General features: G+C 43.6%; 1 protein-coding gene across 2 annotated transcripts in view; it reads right to left on the bottom strand.

The window, feature by feature from the left end:
* Positions 1 to 17,633, bottom strand: part of LOC147728640 (palladin-like) — a 407,759-nt gene that overhangs the window by 364,342 nt on the left and 25,784 nt on the right. For both annotated transcript variants that reach the window (XM_086962405.1, XM_086962406.1), the window contains exon 3: positions 11,881 to 12,000. The gene's annotated coding sequence lies outside the window, so the exon portion shown is untranslated. The remainder of the gene's footprint in view (positions 1 to 11,880; positions 12,001 to 17,633) is intronic.

The following is a 17,633-nucleotide window of genomic DNA, read 5'->3' as shown; positions in this document are numbered from 1 at the left end:
CTGACAAAGCGCCATAAGTGCACATAGTCCCAGAGCAGTCAATTGGGGAAATATCTTTGAATCTAGAATATCTAGTAAAGTGGTGGTAAGAGGTTTATTCCAATACATAGCCAAGTCTCTTTACCTTTACATTTCTGTGCATTATGCAAAAGGCATTGAATGTTATGATTTATACGAACATGAGTTGGTGGAGTGATTTAACTCCTTAACCACGGCGCAAATTCCGCCACGGTGCGGGAGTTCTGAAAAGTGGGCGGGGCCGCGTCGGCCAACGGACGTGTGCAGCACTAGCCAGGTAGTGCTCGCGACGGCCGTTCGCTGACTGCGAAAAAGCAGCAGGCTGAGTGCTGAGTCCTAAGGTACCCTACAAACTAGGGGTTTAGGAGAGGAAGAGAAAGGATGGAGGAAGACCTGCTGCAAACATACTTCCAAAAAAGATCGGATCCAGGACAGAACTGTGCCCCAAAAGCTAAGTAGGCTTAATCTGTTCAGCATGGTGAAAAGGCCCACTTTGTCAAATGCTGCCGACAGGTCTAACAGCACAACCATGGCAGAGGCCCCACAGACTCACTCCCTTAGTGACAAAGACCCACATCCATTGCCAATGGATGTGGGTATGTAATGATAGCTACCTTTCCCCTTTTTAATTCAACAGAGCACACCTAAAATTTAAGAATAAAGGTGTGCAAGAAGTGTGCCTGTTGATTTTATTCACTCTTTGTCACTAAGGGAGTGAGTCTGCTGTCCGCTCCTTTGCACTCTGACACTTTCTTACTTATTTTGTGTTTGGACACATTCTTTGTTTTCACTTTTTTGTTCTTGGGACAAGATGACTGCCTGTGATGAGAAAAGGGGCTAAGCCTGGTGAGTACCTACCAGCTACCCCGAGGGTGGTGCGCCCGTGAGGGGTCATCTTGTCCCACACACATTTTTTCACTCTTTGATGTAATGTTGATCTAATGCACAGACATTGAGAGTTTCCCTTGTTTACTGTCAAGTTGAAGAAGGTGATCTATACTTTTAATGAATGGCGACATCTGTCTAGATCTTAAAAATCAGGAATAAGAAGGATATTGCAGCAGAAGATATTGATAGAACACATTTTTTCGCGCATTAGCACAATATAAACTTGTTGGCCGCCCACAGGAGATGGGGTTTTTGTGTATTGTTGATTTAATAGCTTCTCCAAGATTTTAGCAGGAGCTGGCAGCAGTAAAATCGGTCGAAAATTTCTGAGCACACTAGGGTCCGTTTTAGTTTTTTTCAGGAGCGGAAGCAGGAACGCTTGTTTCCAAATATCAGGAAAGATACTGGATTTCAGAGAGGCGTTTCAAAAATTGTGAAAGGATTTACAAATTGTGCAGATAGTCTGAGACTGGGAGGGGGAGAGTGGCAGGGGTCCTCCAGACAGCCAGATTTTCATTTCAGGAATTCATCGTGCAAGTCATCTTCTGATATTAGGCAGAACTCGGAGAGAACAAGTAGGTGACTGGCAGGCAGCATCACTAGGTCTACTGTACCAGCTTCTTCGGGGAAAGTGGAATTGAAAAAAAATGAGAGCCTAGTACAGAGATTCGGTAAGGGGGTAAAGGCGCTCTTAACCACATTATGAGAAAAAAAAGACTTAACACTATTAAAAACGTCCCTAGAGGAGTTGGTGGCTATCTCAATACGTATTGAGAAATGCTCTTGCGAGTGAGTTTGCCGACGTTTTTTGGATCCGCCATTTATGACTGTTTTGCATTGCGGTCATAAAACCTCCAGTTGCGCTTTAGTTTTTTACAGAGGTTTTTCTCTGCTGTTAGGGCAGGGGAAAACCAGGTAGACGAAGGCTTGGATCTTTTGGCAGCATGCTTTCTCAGGGGTGCAGGAATATCCAAGGCCTTGGCGGTACATTGATTAAATAGGATCACATCCCTGTCAGTGTTGCCAGAGTATGCATGAAAGGAGGATTGCAGAGAAGACACAAGGAACTCCTTCGTCACCTACCATCAGTTTCTCTTCATTTCGGGTGTAGTTCTAGTCTATCACTGGTTTCCGGGACTATCGTAAATATTCAGAACAAGGAAGTGATCAGTTCACAGTTCAGCTATTGGGGCAGTCCGGGGGCTTTTAGATCAATAAACTGGAGAAAGAAAATGTGGGAGTTAATTTGATACAGAAGGTAAGACCTTTAATATTTCCAATTTGTCCCAGCCTAGAGGACGGGACCTTAGAAGTGTCCATGAGTATGATGGCTACGCCACCTCATATCTTGTCTCCACCTGGATTAGCACACAAGATCCAACAGCCCACAGGAATGGCCATAGCAAGGTCTGGAATGGAGCCTTCCGTATGCCAGGTTTCAGTGAAAAATATGAAATCCCATGCTATTGGATAGTAAAAGCAATCTGTCAGTGGAGTGCTTGGGGAGGGACCTGCAATTAATAAGGCAGGCGTTGAAGCTGACCACTTTGTAAGGTACAGCGAAGGCGGGGGTACGCCATCCCAGGGCAATGCTTGAGCATACCGTGTTACTTTAGGAGTGAAACTACAAAACGTGCACACAAAGTCTACGGTACTTTCAGCACAAGGATCATAAAGCATAGTTAAATGGCATGGTTCACAATTTAAGGATAAAATATCTTCTCTTGATAGGGGACTAGCCTTATTAATAGAGGAATGGGAAGCATGGCTGGTGCTGGACGCTGTCCGGGCTCGGACGGGTGCAGATGGGCTTGCCTTTGGTGCACCAGCAGCGCGCCCGCTGCGCTCATCTGCTGCATGTCTGCCGTGTGGGTCTCCTTAGGTATGGTGATTAGGAGCAGGTCTACTGATGCTCGGCCGCTCACCAATGAAGAAGGCACCAAAAAATTGTCCCGGGAGATGCAATAGAAATGGCGCTCGCCTCTGTGTGAAAGCATGTATTATGCCCCAAAAGAAGTTCAAATAATGCCCCCAACATGGTGCAATGTGCAAAAGAGTAGAGCAGCTCAAATAACAGCAAAAATTAAAGACATCAGCAGTTTCCTCTTAATTAAAAATTAAGGATAGAGCAGTATCCTCTCAACTTCTCCCCAAATATATTTAACCTTTACTTTTAACTAAGCAGTCACACAAAACAATCGGTTTCCCCAATAAGCGCTAGTGCTAAAACCAGCCTATATTTCATTGATCGGAAGGTTAAGCAGGATGGAGACTTGATTCCCGGAGGAACAAAACATTTTCTAGCTTTATACAGAACTGGAAAGCCTACAGAACAAAGGCCCACATGCATCATTGTGACATTTTGCACTTCCTAATTTGCGAAAAATAAGGAATCGCAAATTAAGAAGTGCAAAATGCTATGCATCATTATTTTCGGTATTCATTTGTGATTCGGTAAAAATCGCAATTTTTACCGAATCCCAAATGAATACCGAATTCTTAAGTTAATTTTCGCAATTCCCATTGATTCCTATGGGCCAAAAGGCCCATAGGAGTCAATGGGAATTGCGAGTGGCACTTTGAAAATTTCATGGGTGCAGGGGGGGGTCCAAAGGACCCCCCCCATGCACCCCTGAAATGTATTTTTCGCATCATGTTTCACACACACATGTCCTAGGGACATGTGTGTGTGAAACATGAATGTTGGAAAAAAAACATTTTAAGCATTTTAAACACTTTTTCCAAATTTACCGAGTGGTTCGACCACTCGGTAAATTTGGCACCCTAATTGCGAATTTACAGTTTTAAATTTAATGATGCATTGCTTTTAAGAAATCGCACATCTGCGACTTCTTAAAAGCACCCGCAATTTTAGAACTCGCAAACATGTTACGAATTCTAAAATTGCTTCATGCATCCCAAAAAGCACTTTTGCATTCGCAAACGGCCGATTTTAAGGAATCGCACCGTTTGCGACTACAAAAATGCTTGATGCATGTGGGCCCTTGGCCCTCAATACAAGTGCACAGGATTTGCAGATGCGGTTATTTTGCGTACTGATACCGAGGGCATTGGTAATTCAAGGTTGCAAAATTACACATTGGATGTTGAAAAATGCGGAATAACTGCGCACATCTGTGTTCCTGAACCGATTTTTGAGGGCTGTAAGTTATAGTAGGCCCGTCTTCCACTTGGCTGCCAGCGGCATGTTTGCCTGGAATGTTTCCGCACTGCCTGTAGTTCCGGTTCGGTTTTACCGCTTGTTATCGGCTGACTGGGCGTTATTAAGCCTCTCATAAGGAGATCTAAAGGGACTCGTGTGATTAACATGACCACGTGTGAGTTCATTGATGTAAATGAATACATGGTCTTGATTTGAAAGAACAGCACATGTTAATGCTCTGACATTAAAGCTTCTCGCTCTTTTTCAGTAAAATAATACTCGTAATTTCTCTAATTTCTCTTTGACTTGTTTGTTTTTCAATACAAATTTTCTTCATTTAAGATTGAACTGACAGAAGAAAAAGAAGATTACGTTTTGGTTTCCCTCCTTAAAAGTGATGAAGCTGGCTGACTGCAGATGCCTGTTGCAAGTGCCTGAAATATAGTGTGTGGGTCACATTTTTGACCCCAAATTAGTGTCTCGACACTGAGAGTAGTTTTATGGAATCCATATGGCTCATATTCTCAGACCTGCCCGTTGAGGATAATGCAATCTGAAAACATTGTAAAGTTACTGTTAATCCTCCCTCCCTACACTCCTCCCCCACCCTCCCTGACCCCCGCGCCCAGGGCGCAGCATCCACTATGGTCCAATGTTTGCAGTGCGGAAGTTGGGACAATCACCCGGGGTACCCACGTGCCACCTTTCTTTCCTGTTAACAGCTTGATGGAGCAGGACCTGCTTCTATGTAAATTGTGCTAATAACTAACAAGCTACTTACGTCCAGGAAGGATGTTTCTGGCGGATAATCTATCTGCAGATAGCTCAACTCTTGAAAGTTCTCCAGACACCAGACTGTATCCGGAAAAGTTCAACCAGTTCTCCTGCACCAGTGAGTGGCGCAAGTGGCTCTAACATGACTCCGATACCTCTCCAGAGTGACAACCAGAGCAATATATAGAGCCACCATAGCACTTCGATGTCACTTCCTGCCTTTTTTGCCTTCAGGGATTTAAGTGTGATGAAAAGACTGGGGGGGTCTCTCAAAGAGGCGTGGCCAATTAAATTAAGGGTGTGGCTTAAAACACATAAGCTAAAAATATGTGCTTAGCATTGTTTGCCGTCCGACTTGTATTTTGCTGTTTCTGTAATTGTATCCACATATATGATGCAACAAGTAACATCATACCCTCAACAAGTCAGGACTATTGGCTCGGCCAATGGTTGTTAGTTGCATTAGATAAATAAGCAGCAATTATGGCTTGCAAATAATATTGAAAAAGTTTCCACTTAAAGCTCTGGTGACAACACGACAATGTTGCTGCTCCTCAGTTTAAAAAAGAGAAGGGAAATCCAGAGAGAAAATGACTCTCTTTAAAGGATTTCATTTCCTCTACAACACTCACCTGACATGACGTCATGCCGTAACTTCTCCACTAATGAGAAGTGAGCAGTGCGATCCCGTGCACATCAATAGGACTGCTGTCACTGCAGTCCGGAAATAAAAGGACCGCCTGTGCCAGGGCACAAAACAGAGCCAGATAGAGACCTGTTTCGAGCCCCCCCTTTCAAAAACTGCCGGTGCTCAGACCCGGTGAGACCCGGCCCACTTAAAGCCCTGCCACCAGTACAAGATTGCCGAAAGTGACAGAAATGCAGCCCACAAAGCTAACGTGGAACCTTATTAAGTATGCAACAATACTTCTTAGAATCGGGAGGTGGGCGGCTCAGTGAGGAATATGCAGGTAGATAGAGTAAACACCAAAAACATTGTTAACAAAGTAACTTGTTCTTCTGCTGGATACTGGTAATTGCAGGTTAAGTACAGTCTACTCTCCTCATGGATCAATATCAAAGTAATAAACCCAGGAGGAGGGTCTGAGGAGACAAAAGAATAGTAATATGCAGACCCATGAAGGTGATCATCTTGTAAAACCAAGCTGGGAATACAATCTAGCGACATGGGACAGAAAAAGTACCATGCTGACATCCAGTGCACGCTTTTGAGAATAACAAGTTGAACGGCAGGAAATAATTGGTCTTGTGTGGCATCCTTCAGTTCTTGGGTGGAATCTGGAACACTGGGTATGTGATCCAGATTCCACAGAAGGACCGTTAGCTCAGGCTTGATGAAGCAGCTTTATTTCCGATCTCCTCTTCATAGTAGTCATACCATGATGCCCTTCGTGTGCCGTATACAAAACAATTTCTATGAGGTCACTAGGCACAACTAATTGTAAACCCCTCATCAAAATGTCATCCTGAATAGACAATTATTGTGCGACCAGGTTAAAAGGTAAAAGGCTTTGAGGTAACTCAGCTTTCTTGGGCCAAGATGATCTCACAAAAGACATCACTTTGCTAATATTCTCATCATTATCACAGGCCATTCTCCACTGATCTTCTTTATGCACCCATTAGACACCTAACATATGGACACAACTTTTTCACATTCACCATTGTCTATGATGACACTATCATCTTTCACAGGCAATCTTGACAAATAGTCAGCTAGTACATTTTTTACTCCGGGAATATATTCTACCTTAAAATGAAAATCTAGTAATTTGTATTGCCATCTTGCAATTCTAGGCGTCGCTTTCCCACAACATTTAGTTGTAAATAATTCTACCAAAGGACGATGATCCGTCTTAACTTTAAATACAGTACCAAACACATCCATGCGGAAATATTCAATGCCCCACCAACAAGCAAGTGTTTGTTTTTCAAGTGTGGAGTACTTATCTTCAGCACCTCTTGGGGCCTTGAAGCAAATACAATGATGAAAAGATGTCCTCTTTGATTTTTCATAAGCACTGCTCAAATACCAACGTTGCTAGCATCAGAAATGATAACAGATTTACAAGCAGTATCAAATGGAGATAGGGCAGGTGCTGAAGCTATGCATTTTTTAAGATGGGCAAATTCATCAGTACATTTGAGATCCCATACAAACATTTGGTGTTTTTTCATAATATTTCTCATATGAACCGTTTTGTCTGCAAAAGTAGGAATACATTTGGCGTAGTACTTCACCAGACCAAAAAAAGATCTTAACTGATCTTTATTTTGTGGTTCGGGAGCTTCTTCAATAGCTTTACCCAAATTTCGTTTGGGGGAGATACCATTCTTACTGATGGAATGACCCAGATAATCAACGGAGTCTACCCCAAATTAGTATTTTCTTTAGTTAAAGTTAATCCATTGTCTTGGAGAATAGACACAACTTTGTGTAGTATCTCAGTGTGTTCTTGGGCATTTTTTCCAAAAACAAGGATATCGTCTTGAAAATACAAAACATTCCTAATGTCCTTGAACAATTTATGCATTACCCTCTGAAATACGGAGGAAGCGGATATTAGCCCAAAAGGCATCCTTTTGTATCTAACAGCACTTTCTGATGTGATGAAAGAAGTATACTGTTTGCTATCTTCATATAAAGCTATCTGATGATATGCGTTTGATAAATCTAGAGTAGAAAATATTGTGGCCTCTTTGAGTTTAATAAACATCTTGCCAATATTTGGTAGGGGATGTCTATTTACCCATACATTAGCTTTCAGATCTTATAAGTCCACACATAACCTAACCTTTCCATTAGGTTTGTGCACAACAACAACAGGTGAAAGACACTCAGAAGATTCCATTTCTTCTATTACATCTAAATGGCACAATCTTTCTAATTCATTCTTTACAGCATCTCTCAACAGTAACAGAATATTCCTGACTTTATGAACTTTGGGAATTGCATTGTGTTTTAAAATGATCTTGTGCACAAACTTTTTCAGTAATCCCAACTGAGGAGAAAATACCTTGGGGAATATTTTTTCCCAATCCGTTGTGGGATAGTTACAACATGAAGGATCAAATCAGAATAACCCAACACTTGATCAGGATGATTGGGGTCTGATGTAATCATTAAATCTCGCTGCTGTGGCCAACCCAAAAGACAAGATCCCTCTTTAGCCACATAAACTTTGGCAGCTATGGTTTTACCATTAAAACTAAGATCAGAAGTGAAAAACCCCAAAACTTCAATTGTTTTTTTGCCAGGAGGATAGGAGTGAATTTTGGTGGCCTGCTGTTGATAGATACATTGAAAGAAGAGTCAGATCTTGTATTGAATGTAGTATTAGTGATATGTCACAAAAAACTCTTGTTCATAATCACTCTCCAGTTTCCAGACCCACGCAAGTGTGGGAATGTGTGTCTGTGCCATTGTTTTAATTGACCAACTTTCATAATGGCCTGAAGTCAAATTGGTCCCACAAGTTACCTCCTAAGTTGTTATACAATTTTTAAATGAAGTATTTGTAAAGGATGGTTTTCCAGAATCGTTACTTACAGACAATGGGGTGCAATTAACTTGTATTGAAATGAAGTCATTTCTTGAGAGTCATGGTATTATAAGCAAGCGTTCTTCAGTATATTATCCTCAAAGCAATGGAATTGTAGAAATATGGATAAGAGTATTGAAAGAGGGATTGCAGCTTGCTATTAGCAATGTAAAGAATTGCCATGATGCCATCAAAGAATTACTCTGGAATTACAGGAAAACTCTTAGAAGCGAGGGAGATATATCTCCCTTTGAAAAAATGGGAGGTAGGAAGAGTTTATGCAATTTGAGCCAGGATGGATGAGGGATCTGGTTTACAAAGGAGATGGAGTCAGGAAAAATGTGGTTGATAATTCCAATGTTTCAGGTAAGATTTCCTTATTCCCTTTGCGAGTCAATGATTGGGTGCGTGTGAAAAAAGGTAGGATATTGAGGACAGGTGAGTCTAGGTTTTCCAAGGACGGTGTTAAAATTATCGCCGCTTTAGCGGCAGAAAACTGCAGCTAAAGCGGCGATAATGGGCTTGATAATAGGCTCTTAATAATTCCAGATAATTCCAATAGAAGCCCATGTTCTGGTGTAAACTTGGGCTTCTATTGGAATTCTCTGGAATTCTCAAGAGCTTATTATCAAGCCCATTATCGCCGCTTTAGCGGCAGTTTCCTGCCGCTAAAGCAGCGATAATTTTAACTCCGTCCTTGTAAATATGCCCCTTAGTCTGACATTTGAGGGAGAATAAATAGGAGTGGAATCTGCAGGTATAAGTATTCTTAAGAAAGGCATGCCAACATGTGTCTAGAAATAGAATAATATGCCATTAGGGGTCCCATTAGGCTAAATGTAGAAGAAATACAACTGTCGGGATATGAAGATAATCCCAGTAGTGTAATCGGACTGTGATAGGGTTTATACCCACCATTGAAGACATTACTCCTTTTTCTCAGGTCAACAAGATGATAGTGGCTGAAGTGAGGTGGGAAGGACAATAATAATAACAATAATAATAATAGTTGCTGTTATTATTATCATTATTATAAGGTGGAATGCGAGAACCTACTTGTCTGCACCAAAAAAGACCGGCCTCTACGGAGAGTTATTATACATCTAGAAACTACCCATTGTTCCAGATGAGATAAATGTAATGCTGGTAAGATCATAAGGAATATCTTTTTTTTTACGTACTGAGGGCCTAGCTGTAGAAGGGCACTATGGTCTTAATTCCAAACTAAGGCCTGACGGTTGATACCAGAAATCTCATCCTTCATTGAATGTATTTTCTGAACCATAAAAATCATATATTGAGTACAGTTTTTAGGCAAGCCATACAGCAGAGGTGAGGGGCATAGTTTTACGATTTTCTGAGTACTGTCGGTACACCTAAATTCGTAGGAGTTAATCCATTGGGTGAAGCCCAACTCATTGCTGGAATCAGTTACGCTTTAAAGAAAAGAGGGAATGATGACTCTTGTGATACCCCACATGAGATGCGTTTGGGGTTCATAAAAGGGTGGGAGAGTAACCACATGCCTCATTTCTATGCAAGAGACAGTGACTGCATGAGTTGGGAGAGGCTAGGGGAGAGGCAACATTTGGTCAAGTGCTCCAGCAAACACAAGAATACCCAAAAAGGACCAAATAACCCCAAGTGGGATAAGAAGAGGACCAAGGGGTACCTGGAAAATGCTTTCAGCAAAGGAGGACCAAACACAGATCAGACAAGACTAAATAACATTCAAGAACATATCTAGCTGAGTCATAACAAAGGAGACATAGAGATTCCTAAATATGCCTTAGGCTGTAGTCATCCAGATATAGACCAGCTCTGCCTAGACCCCCTAGTGCTTCAATGATCTGAAGAGTTCCAAAGATAAGTCATTCAGTACCACCACTGAAGCTTCAGGGACGTACTTTTAACTTCTCTGGTCAACTTCTGTTTGAGAGACTGTAAACCATTCATCTTTTAAAGAATGTACTGGTCAATTATAATTTATGTTTTTCCCTTTAGTAGTTGCAGGAGGATCAACAGTGTAATCCTAAACTGGTATTGATCTCCAGTGTAATTTAGTTTCTCCTGCCCCAGTACTCAAAGTTCCCCTATCCCCAAAGTCCTTCTTTGGACAAGAAGAACCCTAGGAAGTTTTCATAACTAAGAGCATGCACTGATTAGAAAACACTAATGTTGGTACAACAAAGCGTATGAGCACGTACTAGGTTTGTAATGGGGTAAGAGGGTATATGGCATAGGCCTTCTCATGCATTTATGCCTTACTGTAAGCATGCATTGACTACCTCTGTGATCCATATGCATTTTTGCTATCAGAGCCCGTAAAAGGCTGTATGTCCACTGTGTCTGAACCCACGACAATGGTAGAGAAGGACTTACGTTGAGCAACCTTATTTTATTGCAGTGACTGCAGAAATGAGTCCCAAACTTCTTGCTTCCCCAAAAGTTCACCTAATGCATCCTGGTTCCCTATGCCCTTAGTGCAAAGCCGGAAGTAATACACCTAATAACCCTCAGCGCCAGGAAGCCGCTTGGCCGCAGTGCGCTTAATTAAGTCCTTTTTTCATTTCATTCATTTCATTTCCTTTCATGGACATCAATTCACCAAAATGCCAGGGGAAGCAGGAGTGAACTCACACACCATTTGTCCTTTACTTTGATTACACACACATGCTTACATATATTAACATTTTCACGCACTTTCGCACACATAAACACACTTGCAAGCATACATACAACATACATTTAACAGCATTTTTTACTTACCATAGTTTCCAGATAGGGTCATATTCCAGATAATGTATTCCATTTTTTATTACATTAATAGTGACTAATATTATTCACTATGTTTATCATTTAAAAAAATGACAGAAACCAGGCAAGTGAAGCTCCAACCAGTGTCCACTAGGAAGAGCTGCCCCTGTGTTCCAGGCACTGATTTTGCCACCTCTGAAGCTAGGGGGTCGCAAAAGCAGTACCAGGGGTAGCAGGGGTAAGCCATGGGTCGCAGCTGCGACCTTTAAATGACGTCCATGCCTTATGGGCATTCAATATGCGCCACAGCCAGCCGCGATCCGTGGAGGTAGCCGCAGTGGGGTGGTGGGCCATGTAAGGGGGGGTTCCGAGGGACGATGCCAAGGGAAAATTAATTATTTCTTTAATTTTCCCTTGGCATTGTCCCTCGGAATTCCCCCTTCCATAGCCCCACTGCCCCACCGCTGTTACCTGCATTGACCGCGGCTGGTCACAGCCACACAGGACGTTTTGTGGTGCTTTGCCTGGATGCGGTAATTGGAGCAGATTTTTATGCTTTCTGGCACTCTGTGAGGCACCATCAGTGTGTTGATTTCTTTCTAAGCTCACATAGGTATATATATCAAACACATGTAAATAGTGTACAAGCCAAGGAATTCAGAGTATAAACTTCCCTCTCCTCCAAACAGATGTCATTTTAACTTGACAGCAACTCACCGGAATAGACAGTCAGCTGGGCGCTGCTGGACACCGACCCATACTCATTCCTGGCTCTGCATAAAAATGTCCCACCATCCTCCGGGAGGGCCTCTGCAATCACCAGCGTGCAGATCTCCTCTGAGAGTAAAATGGAAAGAAGGGGAAAATGGGCCTTAAATCAAGCCTTTTCTATTGAACAATCAAACAACGCCATGCATTCATACAATTAAAAGATGCCACATCTTTATACAGAAATGATTTGAGCTCAAATCATATTTCTTAAACATGTATTCAATGAATACCAAAGAGTTATTTACAAAACACTAATTTCGACTGATTTGTGCTTTCCTTGGCACAGTATGTTGCTTCAAGATGTTTGCCAAGGCCATGTTCTGAACAATCAACTAGCTAAAACTGTGCAATTGATGTGTGAAGTTTTTCCTAAGAAATTATACATGATTGTTCATCAATGGTTTTATGAGTCATTAATACCCTCCAACCTCTGCCAGTGGCCGATGCAGAGAAGCTGAAGTAGTGCACAAACATTAAGATGAGGGCTGGGAGAGAAATTCTTCAAAATCTGCTGTTGGTCCCGTCGCATTGCAAGGCATCCTCCCAAACTTGTTGCTGGTCCCATCTCATTTAGAGACATCTTCTAAAGCTGTTGTAAGTGCCATCCGCTCCCCTCAACGTTCTCTCACCCAATTAAATGGGTGGTGGGCTGATAATGGATTAGACGGTGGAGCCATGGTCTTAAATTCCTCCCTCAGTTTAAAGGGACTGACTTCGACTTGCCGCACTTTTTGGCAACATCATCTCTGCAATAGATGGCCATGCATGAGTTTCTTCCCTATCTGGGGAGGGTAATCCTTGAGATTATATTGGTTCCCTACAGCAGTTTGGGCTGGGAACACATATCCCATACCTGGGTCTCAGTGAGATCCCAGGACACTTTTGGCCTGCCTGCATTGAGGCCCACATACAAATGCGTGAAGGGCGACTGCCGTATCTAAGTTTGAGGCCCACCACTATTGTTTCTCGCTTGTGACCTCTATGAATCCAAGACAACAAGCACTTCCACCATCCTTGGTGCAAGGCAAGTGCATAGCAGTTGCTAGGGGGACAGAGGCAGAGAATAATCATAACAGAGATGAAATCCCTCTGATCTAACAATTAAAATGGCATTTAGGAGATTGACAGGAGTTCTCGGGTGGAAGGAGACAGCAAATACGATCTAAACCTATATATAAAGCAACACAGTCAGTCCCACAACTAGTGAAATACTTTGTGTGGGTTTATTCCCACAATCCATCCCACTTACGGGTTCCTAAAGGTAACCTCTGGCTCCTCTGGTTGCCGGCTGACCTGCCCCAGGATGTCCTCCAGATCAAACCAGCCTCTGGATCTAGGCTTCAAAATCTAGTGTGACTGAAGCATCCAACTGATCCCGCCCTAACACCTGTCACACTGGTGCTGCTTGGGCAAAGCATAAAGGGTGCTGTGGGTGGCACTCCCTGCTGCTCGGGGCTCTGTATGCCAGCAGTAGTCAGCTCCTGGACTGACATGGCTGGCCCCACATGCTGCAGGCTCCAATTGCATCATCATTCTTCTGGTCTAACATGGCCACCTGATGCATTACTGAGCTGCTCACCGTGAGGTTGCTGCCCAGTATTCAACATGTATTCAAGTTGCATATTAATAAGTCCACTGTGATACATGATTCGACTAATTTTTAGATGTGGCAGCCTCGGCATGCTGCTATAAAAATCTCACCAGCATCCTAATCCACAGCCTTTGTGACCTGTGATGCTGAAAAACAATCTTGTGTTTTATGACACCCGTACAGTTTGTATGGATTTGCTTTTGTGGGCTGTTCAAACATTTTGGTGAGGCCCATGACTTCCAGGCTCTTCTATTGTAAGTGAGTGTAGGCTTCAGCCCTGTGTATCCTTTAGTATTGAGGTCATTGTGAGGGTTATTGGAGGTTTTCTTGCCACCGGGACCTACATTAAAACCTGTCCCCATGTCACTCTTGCAGTTCCTGGTATCCTGCCACCCAAACTACTGGAGCAGTGCGCATCAGCTTTCATCACCTGCAAACCCTTGCGTTCCTTTGTGTCTGGAAGGCATCTCTGAAGCAATAGCCATCCTCGTTTTGTGTTCAGTTACATCATCTCAACAGCCAGCCTGACACTTATGGACCTCAACCACTCTATCACATTCAAGATCAGTTGCATGTAGGGCTTAAGTTGTGTCGCATTCTAGTCATAGTCAAGATATGTTACTGAGTTGAGTGGCTGCTGCAGGTGTTGCAATCTGATGATCACAGATTCAAACTGACTAAGCGTCCCTTCTGTAGATGTCAATAAAATGACATTTTATTGATTAAGAATGATATCTATTTTAACACCTTAGCTGCTTTGGAACGTCCAGCTCCAGTGCTGAACGTTCCATTGCGCAGGTGCAGTTGGAACGTCCAATGGCCGACGGCAGCACTCCCAAGGTAGTGGTGCCGTCGGCCGCTGGACCGGCGCATCGCTTAAGGGGTTAAGAGAAAAAAAGGAACATGTGTTTGTTGATAGTTTTATATTAACTGCTATAATTAGGCGCTGGAATATAGGGGGCAGCTCCAGATTACTGTGAATGGTGGAACTGTCTGGACAGTTTCTAATGATCACATTTTACCACAGTTGCACTATTCTGCAGGTGTTAAAAGGTGATGGAGGACAAAGTGAAGAGAAGGATCCATGACAAACTACAAAGCTCCAAATCCAGAACGTAATTGTGTAAAATCCTTCTGTTGCATCAAGTGGAGGCTTGTCTTACTAGCAAACAAATCTTGCTGCTTGGGACTGTCTTTATTGGTCAATAATTCTGACCAAATACAATCCCAGGCACAACCTTCGGGAAAAGCATTGCATAAAGGAATTCAATCTGTGCCTGAATCGTAAATAAACCCATCCCCACATCAAGCGTACGGATCATATAATTTACTTTTCAGGGAATAAAACAGTGATACAAGCAAATACGCTTGACTAAGATGGTGACCGTTTTGGTTCTGCAGAGAGAGCAGAACCTAGACCGATAGGTCCGAAGCATTTGCCGATAGTCAATACGCGCCTGGAGTTAGATGCTGTGGTCCTCCCCAGGATTTTCCTAGGTAGGTATCAGAGATAACTGATGGGGTGCTGCGTGGCGAGCTAGCAAGCCGCCTCGAAGTTCGGTTTTTTGTAGGATGCGGTCACTCTTCAGAGAGGGGCGAAAAGTCCCTGCCAGGAGGTAGGGGCTGGCAATGGTCAGGATGTGGGTGATGGATCTCACAAGCCGAGGACCATTTCTACTGGAATCTTCCTTCCACTATTATCCCATTAAAGCTGCAATTTGCATCCTCAAAGTGCAAAGTTCTAATACTTTCATATCTGCCTCAACTGTTGCTGCTGTTGTTGGATGGTTTCATTTAAGTGAAGCACTCAACCATTCATTCACCGCCTAAGAGTGCTAGATTCACAGATGCACCTAGAACGCATCACACAAGTCTGCTCCAACATGCCTGCTCCTTAGCATTATCATCTGCTAACATTTACTAATTCAGAGATGGTCAGCTGTGCACGAGTACACTGCTGCATCAGCTTCCTCTGGGTCCAGAGGCTGGCGCGCTTTAAAGACAGCTCTGATGTGATAGTCCACACTTGTCTCCCGGCCGCCATCACTCGCTGAGGCCGCTTCCTAAAAATGTACTCAACGCCCCGGCTCGTTCCCTGGGAGGTGTGCCAGGGGTAGTTGAACCCCTGCTTTATACAGTAAAGGCGACTAGACTGCAGTTGGAAACTACACAGCATTATCCAATATAGTGTCTTTTGAAATGATTTCTACCTTAGTAATAACTCGGGTGTGAGTAATTGCCAATTTACACTATTTGGGAATAAAATAAACAAGTTATAGAAATTGCTGTTACTTTTGAAGGCGGTCGTTTCAAACAAGCTCTACATAAAAAGTAATCCTTTTTCTTCCCAGTACTAGTGAATGCAGGATAAACTGTGTAACATCTATTTAATTCAGGTTCCCAAGGGCACTTTATTGAGGCCAATGACACATGTCTAGGTACCTGCCTGACAGGCAGAGTCCTGTCTGCTGCAGGGCTGTTTAAAACCATCATTAACAAACATGGCATTAGTCGCTTCCTGTTTCTTCCCACAGTTACCTCTGCGGAAAGATAACATTCCACGGGAACCTTGCTCAGAAAGTAGCCCACAAATGCGATTGTCTTCTAGGTGGGAAACTGTATGACCAAGGCATGGGAGTTCACACTGCATTTGATTTGCTCAAATGCCATGTCATACTGTTTCTGTTGCTCTATTAGATAGACAGCATTGGAAGTGCATGCACAGATAGTTATGGTTTTCAATGTGCACAAGCATACACATGCATGCACACACACACACTTGCACACATGAAGTTTTCATACACACACACGCACGATCTCTCTCTCTCTCTCAGTCTCACTCTCTCTCTCTCTCACACACACACACACACACACACACAAGCTTCATATTCCAGAACAGATCTGCAGCTTGCTGGCGTGTTTTCTAAATTAAGCCCGTGTCGAAATCTGAAGGTAAGCACAGCCAGGATTTGACCGGTTTTTGTGAGGTTTATGCAGACTTACATTTTGTACATTTGTCCACACAGCAATGCCTTTGTCGTGTTCGAACAATGGCTTGTATGTATTACCCATCGAACGTGCCATTAAACAGGCCCCGGCCTCGCAGTAATTCCATCTGGTATGCGGCTTCCTGCAGACAGCTGCGCAATGGCCGCGGCATCCGCAGCTGGCCCGTGATTCACTCTCTTCAGTGCAGGTAATCAGACAGACTGATATGCTGCCCTGAAGTCACGTGACTGGCTTTTAATCCACAAAGCAGCCCGGGGAGGTTTGTGATATGGACTGATTTCCGTCTAGACAGAGCGAGGAGTGTGAAACACATTAGGCAGACACAACAAAGCCGTGACAGGCAGGGAAACCTGCTGCCTGCTGCTGACTCGAATGTCTCTCTTCAAAAGGCACGCTAGGGTCGAGGTCGGCGGGTTGATCGGCATTTAAAAACCTCTTCGGGGCTCGTGACAAGACCAGCTCGTCATGAGTCACAGTGGATCTGTGCTCATGACGAGCTGGTCTCGTCATAACGGCTGCGCTCCGCCCACGCGCGATTAATTCCCCGCCTGTGCGGGCGAATTAATCAGTGGGCAGGGTCATGACGAGCCCAGCTCTTCATGAGCACAGCTCCACCGTGACCCATGACGAGCTGGTCTCGTCACGAGCACCGCAGAGCCGCCCTCACCCCCAAGCCCCCGCACCGTGGGGGAATTACCCCCGCAGGGAAGGGGTTAAGACAGCCCTGTGACCCTGCAAGGAAGATGTTGCAGGGACCATGACCAATGAGTGGCCGATATCTTTCTATTCCATTAGTCCAGGCGCGTGATGATAAGCCTTGAGCGCCTCGGAGGGGGCCCCGTGCGGCGCTGCATGCTGAACATGGACTGAATAAAAATGGTAGAGGAACCAGCGCTTGTATACAAGGTAACTTTAATGGAGGCGCTGCAGGAAAACAGGATGCATTTTTTTTTTTAAAGGCTTTCTTTTCATTTTTTAAGGGCAGGTCCCTGAGACCACTGTCTGCCCCTAAAAATTCATTTCTCCTGCATTTGCAAAGGGGAAGGGTGCCCCTAGGGACTTCTTCCCATTTGCGACAGCATTACCACCCTCTAGAAGA

This window comes from Lissotriton vulgaris, chromosome 3_1, assembly GCF_964263255.1.
Source record: "Lissotriton vulgaris chromosome 3_1, aLisVul1.2, whole genome shotgun sequence".
Taxonomy (NCBI): Eukaryota; Metazoa; Chordata; class Amphibia; order Caudata; family Salamandridae; genus Lissotriton; species Lissotriton vulgaris.
This window is presented reverse-complemented; position numbering and strand designations above follow the sequence as displayed.